This window comes from Saccopteryx bilineata, chromosome 9, assembly GCF_036850765.1.
Source record: "Saccopteryx bilineata isolate mSacBil1 chromosome 9, mSacBil1_pri_phased_curated, whole genome shotgun sequence".
NCBI lineage: Eukaryota > Metazoa > Chordata > Mammalia > Chiroptera > Emballonuridae > Saccopteryx > Saccopteryx bilineata.
The window spans coordinates 16,152,939-16,170,287 of record NC_089498.1 but is presented as its reverse complement, the minus strand read 5'-3'; positions in this window follow the sequence as shown (position 1 = coordinate 16,170,287).

Genomic DNA, 17,349 nt, shown 5'->3' with positions numbered 1-17,349 from the left:
AGAAATGCATTTTCTCCTGAAAATATACATACATGCCCGCCAAAGGGTGCGCAGACGTGTGTGCATAGCTCGTCTGTTCTGGTTTTCTTACATCGTCTGCATAAGCATATTTACAGGTCAGTGCTTTTCACTGTGGGAAGGACTGTCCTCTCCCCTGGCCCTGCACAGGGCTCTTCTTCCCAATGATTGGTCCTCAACAGTGTGTTGACATGTATGGACAGAGCTCATGTCTAACAGCTCCCCGGAACTCCATCCAACGTACGTGCTGTAACCTGTGAGCCGCTCCAGCTGGCTGCTGAGCAGTGAGTTGTATGTGCGGCTGAGCCTTCTGGCCCAGGCTGGTGCCCTTCCACCGTGGCTGTGCATGTAGCCGGTTTACATGTAAAGAGCATGCCAAGTATATGTGACAGTGCTTATACATGGAAAACATTTATATAACAACGTGTATACTTGTAAAACCAGTGGGTGTGGCCACCATCACAGCCGCCTGGCCCACGCAGGTTTGCATTAGATTCAGACAGATGGTAATGAAACAACAGAGCCAAGAACTGGTGGGCCATTAGCTTTAATCCTAGCTTGTCCCTGGTGGGCAAGAAATATACACAGTGGGCTCCAAAACCCACTCTTTCAGTGCTCACAAAGCTACTGATTTATCTGAATTTCCTAGAATCAAAGGTTTGTAACTCACCAGCCTTATTCACCTCTGTTCCTCATCTCCTTCTCTCTGCACAAACTCTGCACAAACTGGCTTCTCCCTCAGCACTCTGCCATCTTGGCTGCTTCTCCTGGCCTCCTCCATGTGGCCTCTCTCTGCTCTCCTCTCTAATGCTAATCTCAGGAACTGAGAGAGAGCAAACTCCCAGTCTGTCCCCCTTTATAGTGTAGAAATCAAAACCTTTAATCCAATATACAAACAAGGAAGTCTCTGATACAAAGTCACTTATCTGAGGCATAATGGGATTTCTCATGAGAGTGCACCACCCCACAACATGCAGTCAGTCAAGGGTGTGAGGAAAAGCTTAGTCTTAAAACTAAGCCTTAGGCTAGAACGACCCGGCCTGCTTACAGCCTGTCCCCCACACCCAATGCAAAGTATAAGCGAGCAAACATATATATTATATTTACAAACTTATTTGACCAACATATATTATAATGTTATATATGCACGATATAAAGTCACATTTATTAGCACAACTTTGGACGATTATAATCCTTACTTGATAGATAAGGAAGAGGACTTCTAACCTCTGACGTGAAGATAGGGAAACTGAGGCTCGTGGAGGTGGGGAGCTTTATGCAAAGTCAAGGGGAGCGAGCTCCCCAGTCCTTTATTCCCCGTGTTCTAGCCCACCCGCCCAGTGTTCCTCTCCTTTGACAATTTGGCACAAACCACACCCTTTTGGTTTTGGCCCCAGCATCGCCTCTGGTTCCTTTCCCAGTCATTTCTCTGTTCTAAAGGCCAGGACGGGGGTGTGGGGGCGCGGTGCAAACGTCCTCATGTCCCAGCAAGTGCGCGAGGGGGGGGGGCGAGAGGAGAGGGGGAGAGTCAAGCCTGATCGGCTTCTTGGCTTCTTGATGGCCTGTGAACCCCACTCCCTCAGGGCCCACATGAGTCTGCGTTTCTTCCTGAGTCGTCTTCCCGTCTCACACTCGGAGGGAAAAGAAAAATAAGCTTGGCCCCAGGTGAGCCCGTCTTGATTCCTGGTGGGCCTAAGAGCTGTGTGGCTCAAGTCCCTGGTCACTCACAGCCCTGGCTACAAACTCCTGTGCTCTGAAACGGGCCGAGGAGAAGAGTCCATCGGAGGACTATGTGGCCAGGGCAGACGCCAACTCCTTCGCGCCCTGTCCTGGCCGACGATGGCCTCACTGTCGCATCCGGTCCATTGCGCAGTGTTGACCGAGCCAGTATAACATAGAAGCGCGGCGGAGCCTGCTCCAGACACTGTGACTGGGCTTGGAGGGCCCCTCGCTCCTGCAGCCTGTGTGTCTCCAGCTGCCAGACGGAGCTGACACCAACGGGCCATTGTTGGGTTGCCGGCAAGTCAACGGCCGGGGGCGGGCGGGTGCTACCAAGCCCTGCTGCCCAGGCCACATCTCGGATCAGATCAATTACATGAGAACCTGACCGCGGGGCCCAGAGATCCGTCTTTATCAAACAGACGGACAGCAGCCCAGGGAGTCTCACGGCTGAGAACCCGAGACCGAATGCAGTGCTGCGTCGTGCAGTCGTCACTCAGCAGACGCCAGTACCTGCCCGCTGTACCCTGGAGCCCGGGGAAAAGGTAAGCCTCCGCGCCCTTTCTGGCAGCCTCTGGCACATTACCTACTCCAGACAGTCAGGGAGGGGCCAGGCTGCAGTCTCAGGGAACCACCCTGACTCTCCATCCAGGCTTGCTGAGAGCAAGGGTCAAGTGAGGCCAGGGTCTCATTTTTTTTTTTTTTAGAAGATTCTGGAAAGTGAGACAATGGCGTTCCTGAAATTCCTGCCCTCCCCTCTTATCTCAGCCCCTGAATCAGGTCAGCTCTGAGCCAGTCTCTCTGCCCCAGAGAGGGTGTAGAGAGCGAGCCCCCTAACAGGCAGCCTGCTGGGTGGAGGCCCGGTCTGTGTGCTGTCCTCACACAGGCTCAGAACCCTGGCTGATGCCACGCCCACCCCCACTGGTCTCAGCTTTAGTTTGGCTGCTTAGTGTTAAAACTTAGCCTGTGCATGAAGATATTAAGAATAATCGGCCCTGGCTGGTTGGCTCAGTGGTAGAGCGTCGGCCTGGCGTGCAGAAGTCCCAGGTTCGATTCCCAGCCAGGGCACACAGGAGAAGCGTCCATCTGCTTCTCCACCCCTCCCCCTCTCCTTCCTCTCTGTCTCTCTCTTCCTCTCCCGCAGCCGAGGCTCCATTGGAGCAAAGATGGCCCGGGCGCTGGGGATGGCTCCTTGGCCTCTGCCCCAGGTGCTAGAGTGGCTCTGGTCGCGACAGAGCGATGCCCCGAAGAGCATTGCCCCCTGGTGGGCAGAGCGTCGCCCCTGGTGGGAGTGCGGGGTGGATCCTGGTCGGGCGCATGCGGGAGTCTGTCTGACTGTCTCTCCCCGTTTCCAGCTTCAGAAAAATACAAAAAATACAAAAAAAAAAAAAAAGAATAATCACAAATATAGGAAAACTTAAAAGGCTTCATGACCAAATGCCCATATAGGGAGATGATCTAAACCACCAAATCCTTGAGGACATTCTGGTCATACCTGCGTCAGGAGCCATGGCCCACCCAGTGTAACCGTGTCCTGGCAAAAGCTATGTACCGTCCCGACTTCCATACGGCCCACTTAGCTCTTCTCAAACTGGGACGCTTTGGGGTACAACCTCTTCAAGTTGACCAAGGAACCTGGGCATAAACTCGCCCCCAAGGCAACACCTCTGTTCACACACACGACGATCCTTTCTGTAAGCCTTTCCAGAGTCTGGTGCCTGCAGTGCATGTAAGTGCAAAGAGCAAAGCCCAGAGAAGGAGGCTGAGCTGTCCTCTGTGTTGTGACTCCCTCTCCGTCTTGTTCAGGATGCCCCGGTGTCTCCCTGCAAAGCCTGAGTGCCCACCCTACAGGCACAGCGGAGACCTGGCCTGCCCGGAGCTTGCTGTGGGGGAACGTGCAAATGGGGTGCTGTGAACAAGGGGCCAGGCACACGCGGGGCATCTTATACGCACCTGCCCTGAATCACCAGGAATTACTTCAAATATGTGCAAAACAAACAAACAAATAAACAAACAAAAAAACTTTGCATCAAGACCCAGGGTCCTTTTCCTCTTCTACAGAAGTTCTCTTTTCCAAAGTGTAGCCCAGAGCTGTAGTTTCCTGGGATGTCTGTAGGAGGGGACACATTCCGTTGTCAAAAGAGCATGTTAATTATAAGATACCATATTCATCTTCTGTGTAGTCATGATGCATATTAGCTGCTTAAAGATGCTGAGAAATTGTGCAATAAAAAATTGCCTAACTTTGTTTATTCCAAGACTTTCCAACAGTCTTTGACTGAAGAATGGTCTGTTCTTCCCCCGCCCCTCTTTCCAATCTAACTTATTAGCAGACCACGGAAGGGACGTTTTTCAGGGGAAACATTGGAAAACACTTTCCTGAGAGAAACGGTCCTTCATTCAGTTGATGAGTGAACCAGCAAGCTCATAGGATGTCTCTTTCAACACACACACACACACACACACACACACACACACACACACACGTGCGTACACACATACACACACGCCAGCACCCTCTGCCTCTGGACAACCCCTGCCCCTTCAGACAGCCTCAGAGGACCAGGAAGGGTGTCCCCAGGGTTGATGTCACACACTGTCACATGAACACCGTGAGTCAGAGTGAGAAGTCCTAACAAGCCTGGAGAGTCAGACCCACGTGCTTCTCCCGCCACGGTGCAGGGACGGCTAATAGGATTAACGTGATGAGTGTGCGCGGCGGTGAGAAAAGCCGGTGCTTCACGCATGCTATTCTGCAGCCCTGGGAGATTGAGGATACGTGATGCAGGGCCCCGGCAGCGGCCCAGCTGCCAGCTACTCGTTTACATCACTAGGAATGCACTGGCTCACGCTCAGAGATGGAGACCAGTTCCAGGATGTGTGGTGGTCTCTGTGACATGAGGAAAACCAGGCAGGATTGGGAGGTCTCTGTGGTTCCAGGTCCCTCAGAAAGCTGCCCCTGCCTTGTGCTCTTTGAGATCTTCCCCAGCTTCCTGAGGACCCCTGGGGCGCAGAGAAGAGAGATAACATGCCCAAGCTCACGTCCCTTATACGTGATGGACTCGATGCGCTCCCCAGCTTCTGGGCCGGACCCTGTTGGGACCAGCACCTGCCAGAAGCTCCCGTGCCTGCCACTGCTCCAGTCCATGGCCACTGAAGCCTGGGTGGAGGGTCACAGATGCCAAAGACACATAAAACAACAACACTCTCTTGTGCGTGCTGTCGGTGTATCCGTTTTTGCAGGCATTCAAAAAATATTTGCAAATATTGTTCCACGGGTCACAAAAGGGAACAAGGCAAGCATCCCTCTTGTCCTAAAAGAGAAGCATCTTGGTATAATGATAAAAACAAACAAACAGAAACCACTGCATTTGAATCCAGAGAGGCATGCCTTCCGTCACCAGCCCTGTTTCATTATTTTGGCTTAATGGCTTTGACCCTTCATTCCTTGTGCCTTACTTTTCTCAACTAAAATATAAATACAAAGGTCAGGGTTATTCTAAAGATGAGAGAAAACATAAGCAAAGCTCCCAAAAGGTAGCAGGTGCTCATTGAATGGCGTTTATTAGTTATTATTACATCAATTGTCATTCAGAATTTGCAGGAGTTGGAAATTTTGAAGAGCCTCCCACACAGCAAGCAGAGAAAGCTCTTTTCAAAATGAGAAGGAACTCGGTAGGAGAAACTGCCATCCAGCATGGGGTGTGTGTGTGTGTGCGAGTGTGTGTACACATGCCTGTCCGGTGTTTTATTTAAGAAGGGAAAAGAGTTGCAAGGCGCACCCACAAATGACTGCATCAGAATGGGCCAAATGACGTGCGGAATTCAATTGGAATGCTATCGCTATTTGCCACATTCTTATAAGTTATGTTGAACTGAACTGTCTTAAGTGAAAGATTCCATCGGGAAAGAAGGAGAAAAATAAAAGAATCTTCTAAAAAAGCAAACAAACCTAAGAATAATTTGCAGCTTAGCCAAATACCATAAGCAGAGTTTGAACAAAACTGGATGACCTTCAGCTGGAAATCATGGTGTGGTTTTTATAGGTGCACAGGACACACGCTTCCTCAGTCAGGACAGAATGTGTCCCAGGCAGTTCCCAAAGTCTCCGTGAGGGTCATGTCCCTCCTATCAGCTCAATGATGCACTGATAATACCCCCACTTCATAAATCAGGAAAACGGAGGTTTACAGAGTGGACTTGCTCAGTCGGGGTTGTAACCCACCCAGCAGTTCGGTTGTCAAGCTTGGGCTCCCAACTCCTGGTTCCAGTGCCATTAGGAGACACAGGCAAACTTTATAACGACGCACAAAAGAGGCAGAGGTGACATTGGAGAGAAAGATGGCCCTAGGGTCCGTCCTGTCCACGTCCCACTAACTGTGTGACTCCCGGGGCAGCAAGTGTCCCCTAGCTGGAGACCGAAGGTGGGCCGTGCATGAAACACGCCGGGGCCACAGCCAGATCCAGACCATGTGGAATGTTTCCTTTCATCCTCTCCTTCTCTCGGGCCAAAGCGCCCCATCCTGGAGCACGGTTTTACTTTCTTTGGCCGGAGAGCCCTGTCTGTGAGAAGTCAACAATCCGGAGACATGGGAGACAGGCAGGCAGAGGAAGACAAACAAAACTGAGACCAGGGAAAAACGCAAAGGTATTCGGAATGAGAGTCCTGCTTCCCACTGCCCAGCCTGAAGCGGGCCAGACGTAGGGTTTTGCAAAGGGAAAAAACAAAACGAAACTGATTTGTACTGAAAGGGGTCAAAAATGACCTTGCTTTCTCCTGCAGAAGAAAACAGAAAACTGTGCGGTTTCCTTTCCCTTGGCCGTTGTAAGACCAGGAGCCGTCATCGTGACCATTCACATGCAGGTTCCCATTGGATTCGGGCAGGCGATAAAGAAATGGCGGAGTCAGAGGATGGGGGGCCATCCTATTTATTGGTGTCTCACCAAGACAGGCAAACCACAAAAGAAGACAAGGGAAAAGCAGAAAACCAGCTCTTCCCATGAAGGGCAAGGGATCAGGGGAGCCCCTGCAATTGTGATAGCAGGAACTGTGTGTCTGAGCTCCTGGTCTGTCCCACTTTATAGTGTAGAAAACCAAAATCCCTTAATCCAATATACAAACAAGGAAGTCTCCAATACAAAGTCACTTATCCAAGGCATAATTGGATTTCTCATGAGAGTGCACCACCCAGATCATACAATCAGTCAAGGGTGTGGGGAAAAGCTTAGTCCCAAAACCAAACCTCAGGCTACAACAGCCTGGCCTGCTTATAGCCTGTCCCCCACACCCATTATAAGTCACAAGCGAGCAAACATATATATCATGTTTACAAACTTATTTGACCAACATTCCACCCCTTTTGCTCGCTTTACAATCTAAACCACAGGCATCTTCCATGATGGTCACTGTGCAAAGAGTAGGATACATTGCATAAACAGAAATAGTACCAACTACAGCAATAGGATTAACAGATCAAAAACTATGGGCGAAATGAGAGAGCTGTCAGTGGCACCAAGAGAGGCAAATCTCTTCCCTCTGGCAGAATACAGGCCAGAGTTTTATCTGCAGACAGCACTGTAGCTGGCACCAGAGGCCGCCCTGAGCGGGCGTACCAAACCTTATTGGCCAATACACCAGCATTTGCTGGTTCTATGTGTAGTAAAATAGGGGAACTCATTATTGGCCATAAAGAAATTACAAAGGTGCCCTTCAAAATGCTGTCCCCTTGAGCACTCAAGGGATAATACACTTCTACCTTAGGTGGCCAGGTGCTGGTTGCCCAAGGAGTTAACTGGAGGTCCACCTCTAACCCCTTTCCCCATGGTGCCAACAAGGCCACCCATCTCAGATGGGGGGCCTGTACAGTCCAGGGCCAAGTCCATTGAAGCCGTTGTCCTTTAAGAAGGGCTGTTGGAGCAGGCAAGAGCACGTTGCCCTGCTGTCCGAAACCTGGCTTGAGTAAAATGTCCTTAGTGCGTATCTGCAACTGAATAGGGGCAGCTGTCCGATGCAGGAGGGCCTCTACTGGAGCTGGGCTTCCCCGTCGAGGTCGCTCATTCAAGATCCGAAGTACTGTCCATAAGCGGCGTGTCCATCCAGTAAGAGAGCCGGTGCCCCCCTCCTGTCGCAGTCCCTGCTTTAAGAGTCCATTATAACGCTCAATGATGCCAGCAGCCTGGGGGTGGTAGGGAACATGGTACTTCCAGTCCACCCCCAGCTTTTGAGCCCATTGCCTCACCGTTGAACCAGTGAAGTGGGTACCATTGTCACTTTCAAGGACCAGCGGTCGCCCGTATGCAGCACTCAGGCGGTCCAGAGCCTGTATGACTGCCCTCTGGTCAGGGTTACGAGCGGGGTAAGCAGCAAGCAGCCCGGGGGCAGTATCTACACAAGTGACTGCATACTGGTACCCTTCTGACTTTGGTAAGGGTCCAATGATGTCTATCTGCCATCGTGTCAGTGGGACATGACCCCTCTGGATCTGTCCAGGTGACACCAGTGGTCTCCGAGGGTGTTCCTTGGAACATACTGCACATTGCTCACAGGCTGCAAGTACCTCTGCATAGGACACAGGCAAGTTCCAAGCCTTAACCGTAGCCCACATAGTTTTCTGTCCTGCATGGAGCAGGCGCCGGTGGAGCCACTGTGCCACATCACCTGCAGGTGCAGTCTCCAACCATCGCACCCTTGCCAACGTATCTGCCTCATCATTCCCAGGATGGGCTAGAGGGGCATGCCCTGTGACATGATATACTGTCACCTGCTTCTGGTGTCCTATTTCCCATAAGTCCTGCCACATGGCCTGACCCCATAATGGACGGTGCATTACCATCCACTGGTTAATGTGCCAAGTAGCAATCCAAAGGGTCAGTCCACGATAGACAGCCCAACTGTCAGTACAGATCACCAGAGGTGAAGGTTCATTATGGGCAACTAGCCAAACAGCTCTTAATTCTGCCCATTGGCTGCTTTGGCCTGTACCCGTGTCCATCCAAATAGTCTCAGTGGCCGGATGGAAGGCGATAGCCGTCCATTTGGCAGGTTGGCCCCTGCTGGAACCATCAGTATACCAGGCATCTTCGGGGATGGGCACCCGCCCCTCCTGGTAAGGACTGACCTCAGGTTCTGCCTCCTGAGCCCCAGTTGCACCTGACTCTAAGGTCGCATAGGTGACTGGACCCAAGACCTCCTGCAGTTCTGCCCTCAATGGGCTGGTGCTAAGAGCACAGCGTTGTTGCAGATAGGCACCCCACTTGGCCAGGGTAGACATTTGGGCCATACCACTACGTGGTTTAGTTGCCCAATCTCTCACCCATCCAGCTATAGGGTATGTTGTTTTGACTGTAACTGGTGTTGTGGTTGTAATACTCTCAGTTGCCAGGAGGGCAGCATACACAGCTGCCAGCTGCTTCTCTACTAATGAGTAACGAACTTCAGCACCTTTCCACAATTGGGACCAAAATCCAATAGGTTGCCGTAGGCGCTCTGTCCGCTGCCACAAGCCCCATCCAAACCCCTCCGAGGTTACATGAACATCCAGCTCACAGGGCCTGGCAGGATCAAACACATTCAAGGCCTGTGCCACCTTGACAGCTCTCTTAGCAGCTGCAAATGAACCTTGCGCCTGCTCAGTCCAATCCCAGCGAACCCCCTTTCGAATAAGGTTGTACAAGGGGCGTAGTAACTGAGCCAAATGCGGTATAAATGCTCGCCAATACCCCAACAAACCTAAGAATTCCTGTAACTGTTTTACTGTAGTGGGCACGGGGTATGCTTGAATCTTATCTATAACTGCGTCAGGGATAACTTTTGTCTTACCCGACCAGACAACTCCCAAGAATTTAACAGATAACCCAGGTCCTTGTAATTTGTTCTCGTTAACTGCCCAGCCACATGCTTTCAAATGGGATAGCAGGGTAGGGACTGCTTGCTGCAATTCTGAAAGAGAATCACTAGTTAGCATAATATCATCAATATAATGGTACATGAGGACTACCTCTGGCTGTTTCCATTTAGCCAGGTCAGCAGCCACCAGCCCATGGCACAAGGTGGGGCTATGCAAATAGCCCTGGGGTAACACTGTAAAGGTCCATTGTCTCCCTTCCCAACTGAAGGCAAATTGGTCTTGACTCTCTGCGGCTATATCAATAGAGAAAAAAGCATTGGCCAAGTCTGCCACAAAGTGGTATGTCCCCAACTCATGGCTTAGCCGATCCATCATGTTAGCTATCGAGGGAACAGCAGCGTGCAAAGGGGGAACAACTTTATTAAGTTCCCTGTAATCTACTGTCATTCTTCAGGTTCCATCTGTTTTGCGCACAGGCCATACTGGGGAGTTGTAAGGACTGTGTGCTGGCCGGATGATCCCCACCTTTTCTAGTTCAAGGATTGTCCCTGTGACTTCTTCATAACCACCTGGCAGGCGGTACTGCTTGGTGTTAGTCACACGCCGAGGGATGGGTAATTGCAAAGGGGAATGTGATGCATGTCCCCGCAATACTGCCTTCACAACCCTGATCCGCAGCCGGAACTCCCCAGCTGTAGTTTCCAACCACAGTCCTTGCAAGACATCTACCCCCAAAATATATTCAGAAATAGGAGATACATACACCTTATATGGCTTAGGAGGCAGTCTCCCTATCCCCAATGGAATAGTTATTGGCTTCACTTGGACAGTTTGGCCCCCATAACCGTCAATGGCCACTGGGGTCCCAGCAAACCGCTCTGGGTTTCCATAGAGAAGGGAACATTCTGCACCTGTATCCACCAAGGCCAACACCTGTTGTACATTGGAAGGGGACCAGTGGATAGCCAGTTCCACATGTGGCCTCCGGTCCCCGCCCATCCCCGTTAGACGGGTCCTTCGGCCTTTTTCCTATTCAAACTGGTACAATGGGTCTTGGGAGTTCCCCTCTCCCTCGGCTGTCTCTATCATATAATCTTGTAACCGAGCTGTGCGCGCACCAAACGTTTTATTGGTAGCTGCTGGGGCCTTTCGTCTCAGTGGCTGGAACTTCTGTTCTGGTTTAAGCTGCCGCCAAAGCTCCAAAAGAATTTTATTAGACTGGCCATCCAATTTCCCCTTATCTGCTCCAGCCGCAATCAAGTCTACCCACATCTGCGTTCGGGTAACCTTTACAGGCCCGTTTCCCTTGTTAGTTGGGGGGGAAACATAGGCAGCAGCCCTCACTGCTTTATGATCCCAAGCGGCCTCCAGTTCTCCCAAATCTGCTACCATCTGTGTAACTGCATTGATGGGCTGCCCCACATAGGGGCCCAAGATAGCCACAAGTGACCCAAAAAGGGCTGACGGGGCGCTAGCAAGGACAAATTCCCTCATTTTGGCCGTAAACACTTCTTCGTCTGGCCCACGAGACCCAGGGTTGAAAACAGCATTCTTCATACCTAGTTCTCGAAGGACCTTTACTAACTCACTGTAGCACTGCCACCGACTCATTGCCCCCGGCAGTTCTCCAGCATTCTGCCAGACCATACGAATGGCAGCCATCACCCATTCTAATAGGGTATGGTCTCCTGGGTTGCCATGGCAGTTCTGAAGACGCTGCCTCAAGGAAGAGTGTGTAGTAATGGCGGCCAATTTCTCCATCTCTGTTCCGGAGAGCATGATGCCATCCACCCCTATATCCCATAATCGTAGTAACCAGGCTACCAGGGATTCAGTAGGTTTCTGCCTAAATTGTGCCCCCAACTCCATCAGCTCTGCCTGGGTATAGGGCCGGACCACAGAGTGTTCCATTACCTGGGCAGGAGGCTGTGGCTGCCCCTGAGGGACTCTTTGTTGCTGGGTTTTTACCTTCTTGGCGACAACTGGTCGGGCTCTCAGTGTGCGTATGGCAGCTTCAGCCTGAGCCTTCTCATCCTCAGAAGAGGAGTCGCAAGCGCCTGCTCCCGCTGACTCAAAGCCAATCCACCGGCACGGATGCTGCTGCTCCTTTGGTGACCGTTTAGGCTCCTGTGGCTGCTGGCTTTTGGCCAGAAGCTGAGACTCGAGCTCTTGAATCCGGAGTTGTTTCTCCAACAACTCCCGGTGAAGACGTTCAGCTTCCAGGGTAAACTGCAACTCTCGAACCTGTAATTCCTTCTCCAGTGCTCACTCCAGTTCCAGCCTTTTCTGCCGTTCTGTTTGCAATTTATGCTGAAGCTTTTGACCTTGGGCAGTTTCCTCTTGAGTAAAAAACATGTAGCCCATGGCCCCTAAAAGGACAGCCATGGGGAGCCAGAGCAGCAACCAGTACTCTATCCCACCCATCAAGGGTGGTGGCTCCATACCAATCTCTGAATCCTGCCAGAAACTACGCCAGTTGTAAGACCAGGAGCCGTCATCGTGACCATTTACATGCAGGTTCCCATTGGATTCGGGCAGGCGATAAAGAAATGGCGGAGTCAGAGGATGGGGGGCCATCCTATTTATTGGTGTCTCACCAAGACAGGCAAACCACAAAAGAAGACAAGGGAAAAGCAGAAAACCAGCTCTTCCCATGAAGGGCAAGGGATCAGGGGAGCCCCTGCAATTGTGATAGCAGGAACTGTGTGTCTGAGCTCCTGGTCTGTCCCACTTTATAGTGTAGAAAACCAAAATCCCTTAATCCAATATACAAACAAGGAAGTCTCCGATACAAAGTCACTTATCCAAGGCATAATTGGATTCCTCATGAGAGTGCACCACCCAGATCATACAATCAGTCAAGGGTGTGGGGAAAAGCTTAGTCCCAAAACCAAACCTCAGGTTACAACAGCCTGGCCTGCTTATAGCCTGTCCCCCACACCCAATATAAGTCACAAGCGAGCAAACATATATATCATGTTTACAAACTTATTTGACCAACAGCCGTCCTTTCCCCCCGGGCTGCCGTGGGCAGAGTGAGCCTGGGAGCTCCGGCCTGGAAGGAGGCAACAGGCCAGAACACTCAGGCAGGCCGACATGGCTGAGAGAGGCCGAGTCTGATTTCAAGTGCTAGGTTTCACCAGGGCAGCCAGACTTGAGCAGGATTCAGTCCCTGGGAAGGAGGCCTCGTCTGCATATGCCAATTTCAAGCTATTTCTAATCACAAATTGGTCTTTTTTTTTTTCTTTTAGCCTTAAGAAGAAAACTTTCCATGGCCCTGCTTTCTGTCCCCACTAGCGCTGCACTGTTTCTGACTTTCTGTTTTGCAAAGCCTCCTCCCTGTACTCTCCTCCTTGTTTAAAAGCTTCCGGTAACATGCCCTCAACCACAGAAAACTATGGGTCAGATCCCAGGTTGCTCTGCCTCTCCCTAACCTCTGCCCGCTCTCTGAGCACCTCGCTGGCCCCGCCTCCTGCAGCCTTAGCTCCGGAAGCTCGCCCGCCCCTTGGCTCTGCGTCCCCGCCTCCTGCCCATCAATCACAGCCAGTTCCCAGCTCTCTGCCCCCAGGACGGCCATCCTTAGCCCCGAGTGGTCCCTTGTCTCTGAAGCAAGGACTCTTCGCCCAGACACTCTTTCAGTGAGTTGTCCGCTGGCCCTGAAAACTAAGTTTATTCCTCCCCACCCCCCACTTACTGATGAGGACAGGGGAAGAGGGGGGGGGGCGGGGAGGGGCCCAGAGCGGAGCAACAATGTGCCCAAGGTACATTACTCCTCAGTGAGGGACCATGGGCAGTCCTGGCTTCTGGGTGGGATCTTGTTGTGATTGGCAGCTGCCAGAGCCCCTGGTGCAGTTCCCTCACGCTGTCCCCGAAACCTCTAAATGGCGTGAGGTGGCGGCTTCTGAGGTCATTAGGCAGCGATTCCAGGTGCTGCCGCTGGGGAGGGGGGTGATGTTTTTGTCCTGGACGGTTTTGGCCTCTAAATTCCTCCACAATGCAGAGGATCTATTTTTAGCTCAGAAATCAAGCAGAGTGTAATTATTCCTGTAAATTTATTTTTTCCCCCCAAATGCATACCCCATTGCCATGCACAGAGGAAAACTCTGATCAGGCCAAAGTCTTATGCAGACACAGGCAGCCAACTGCATAAAAAGGCGCCTGAGCAGGCCCAGGGATCACAGGAGGGGGGCTGGGCCCCTGCGGGACACTCTGACTGATCAGGGCTCTATGTTCAGTGACTGTGGGAACAAAGGCCTAAGGTGAAAGTCCTCTAGACAGAAGCGAACGTCTCCAGGGCTGAGTGTTCCCGCGGGTCCCCATCCGGGTGAACCGCAGCAGTGAACTCACAGAGGAGGGGCCCCTGCTTTAGACCGCTGCCCCAGCCTCCTGGGTCGTGGTCCTTGCCAGGTTCATCAATGAGGCAGCACGGGCCCTGAGTGCTGTCTGCCCCTAGCCTTGATGTCTACCCAGAGAACAGAGACCCGGCAAAAGGTGTCAGTCTCCTATCAGAGAGCGAGAGAGAGAGGTGGGGGGCCCACGGGGTCATTTCTGACAACCCCAGGAGTGTTACAAATTCCTGGGATGGAGAACTAACTCCTCCAGGGCAAGTTGGGGAGCGGGACTTCTCAAAGTGCCCTATCAGCAGCAGCATCAGGTAGGACCTTGTTACAAAGGCATATGCTTGCAGGCTGAATCACAAATATTAGACAGGAGACCATCATTTCTGCCTTAACAAACCTTCCCGGTGACTCCACTGCATGTTTGAGAACCACTGTTCCCGACAGCGGTGGAGGGGACTCGAAGCACACTGCTGCCGTCCCCCCTCTCTCCCCCAGACAGAGGTCCACATGCTAGTCCTCCTCAGGGAGGCAGTGCCCTCTGAACCCGACGCGAGCCCATCTCACAAGGCGCATCCCATCGCCCAAGTCCTGCACGTTTCAGCTTCCGGAGCCCAGGCGGGCTGCCTCTCCCATCAAAGGCTGTGAAAGCCCCGCCCCCTGCCCGCCCCTTGTTAACTGGCTACTCAGTGCCCCCGGTACCTCGGTAACCTCCAGAGAAGTTGAGTAAAACGAGAAAGACAGTCCTACCCGACTTTGTGGAGCTAAGGGCCTGGCCAGAATAACAGATATTATTAAAAATAATAGATATCAAACCTGTGATAGGTGAGCCGTCGCTCTAACGGAGAATTGTAAAAGGTGTAGCTTGCCCTAGGTGGGTGTCTCAGAAGGGGTTCGGGAGCAGAGCCAGTTGGAGATTCGCGCACCCCCGCTCCCCGCCCAGTTTCTCCCTCTTTGATGGAAAAGAACCCTTCTCCTGCCACCCAGAAAAATTCCCTGAAATGCAACAGGGTTTCCTATGACGTGTAAAAGCCTTTGTGATCATCCCCTTGCTAGTGCTGAGACCAACACCCCGGGGGGGTTGGGATAGAAATGGGACTGTCCCAAAGAGCAGGGTGGCCGTCCTGAATCCCCATTTCAGTCTGACTGGTGTGAGATCAGGGCCTCTCCCCGTGCTGACTGGGGTGGGGGGAGACTAGGGCTCCTTCTTCCTTCCCTGCGTGAGCCAAGTTGGTCAGTGTCCAGCGCCTTGTGTCTCAGGGGAGTTCGAACCTCTCTGAGACCCAGCAAGTGAATCTCAATTAGTCAGAACGCATAGGAGGGTCATGCGGAAGCTTTTAGAATATCCGCGCTGGGATCATTTGATTGAGATCCACTTCTGGTCAGTGAACTCTGATGACAGATGACTGACAGGCTTTCTTACTCATTTCAAAAATTAATTTAAATTTTTGTATTGATTTGTGTGTGTGAGTGTGTGTGTGTGTGTGTGAGAGAGAGAGAGAGAGAGAGAGAGAGAGAGAGAGAGAGAGATTGTTGTTCCACTTATATATGTATGCCCTGACCGGGGATCGAAACCTCAACCTTGGTGTATTGTGAGAACCCTCTAACCAACAGGGCTATGTGGCCAGGGCCAGCCTTTCTTATTCTTAATAAGAGACCCAGAGAGGGCAGGACAAGCTCCTCTTCTGCCTCAAGTCATGGTTGTCTACTTGGAATGCAGCCATTTGGGGACAAGCTGATCCACTAGGGACAGTGGAGCAGAAAGGTGGAAAAAATTTGTTATCACTGAGAATGTCAGTAAGCCTCTAACTCTAAACTCCCCACTTCTGTAGTCAATAGTCCTGTGACCTTGGGCATACCAACTAAGCCTCCTTTTCCTTATTTATAAAATGAGGATAATAACTCCCATCTCAAAGTGTTGCTGTAAAGACTCATAAATTATGAATTAATCCATTTGACTTGTTGAGCAGAGTGCTTGGCACCAAAAACAAAAGAGGCAGACGGTTGTAGTGGTTTTATCGTTAATATTATTGTTAATTTTAATAGTGTTGCTGATGATAGTTGTTTATCCTGGAAGAACAGAATACAGTTGCCACCTTCCACATCTCTACTTTGGATTATCTTAATGCACTTTGAGGTTATGTCAGGGTTTGGCTTGTTTGTGGATCTGCCCTTTAGAGTGTTGATGATTATCGTTATAAACGAGGCATATTCTTTCCTAATGGATCGTACCATTGATTTGTTTCTGGGGTAAATGGGTTTTGATCATATCAGCTGTTGTTGGGCCAGCTTTTCTCTGTCTTCTTCTCTCTCAGTGGACTTGTGAACAGCACCAAGGCTGGGGACCAGCTGCCAGCGGTCCCGGGGGAGCTGGAGAGCACCGGGCTCCGTGACCGGGGTTGCCCTCGGGATGTTGGCAGCCCCATCCTCTGCTCAGGCATTTTAATCAGACACATCAATAGTCATTTATAATGAGTGTGGCAATTCGGTAAGGACTCCCAGAAGCTGGTCTCAGGCCAACTTCACATCAGAGATGGTTTTTCATCCCTCTGTTTGCTGGGCTCAGCCGGTGAGGGTGCTGGTGGTCCCTCTTTCCTGTGTGCCCTGTAGCATCTCGGGATAAATGGCAGACCGCCCTCCATGGTCTGCGAGTGGAAAGCTCCCGTGAGGTTGTGGTTGTGCGAGGAGACTGTGAAACCCGATCTCTGCGTCCAAGTCCGCCCGTTTATGTCTGGAGATCTTCAGCAGGGCATGCCCCGCCCAGGGTCACCCATTTCTGTACTTCCCAAACGAGACAATTGGGCTTTCTTATCTCAAGATATCTGAAACTGCTGGAGATGGGTCTATTCCTCACGAGGCCACGTGCTAATTTATTTATTTTCCCACAAAGAGGTTTCTCTCCGGGAGAAGGTTCTTAGCATTGGAAAAAATGAGTTTTCCTCAAGTGAGCTGCGTGTTTTTTTTTTATAATATTCAATTGTCTTCACGTCTGGATGAAAAGATCCCAAATTTTACACAGTCAAGTTGGCATCAATCTTTTATTTCTACCAGAGAGCTCAAGGCTATGATGTTCTCTTGTCTCTGAAGGAAAACAAGGCCAGACGAAGCGGAGTATATGAATCAGGCTCCACTCTGCCCTCGAGGCGCGGGAGTGGGGGGGGGGGTGTGCCCCAGCCCTATTCTGTGTTGCTCATAATTCATTATTATAGAGATTTGTGAGTTATAAAGGGCCTTTTCATAGGCGCTTTACAAGGCACATTGGTATGGAGACATCTTGTAATTCAGTTAATCCCACAAACTTGCTGAGATGGGAGAAAGTTGGGTTGGGGATTGAGGAAACAAACGTGGTCGCTGTTGTTCTCCACACGTCCTGGGGCTGTGTCCTTGGTGAGGTCTCATTGGCTCCATCCTGGGCGGTGGCGGCTGCG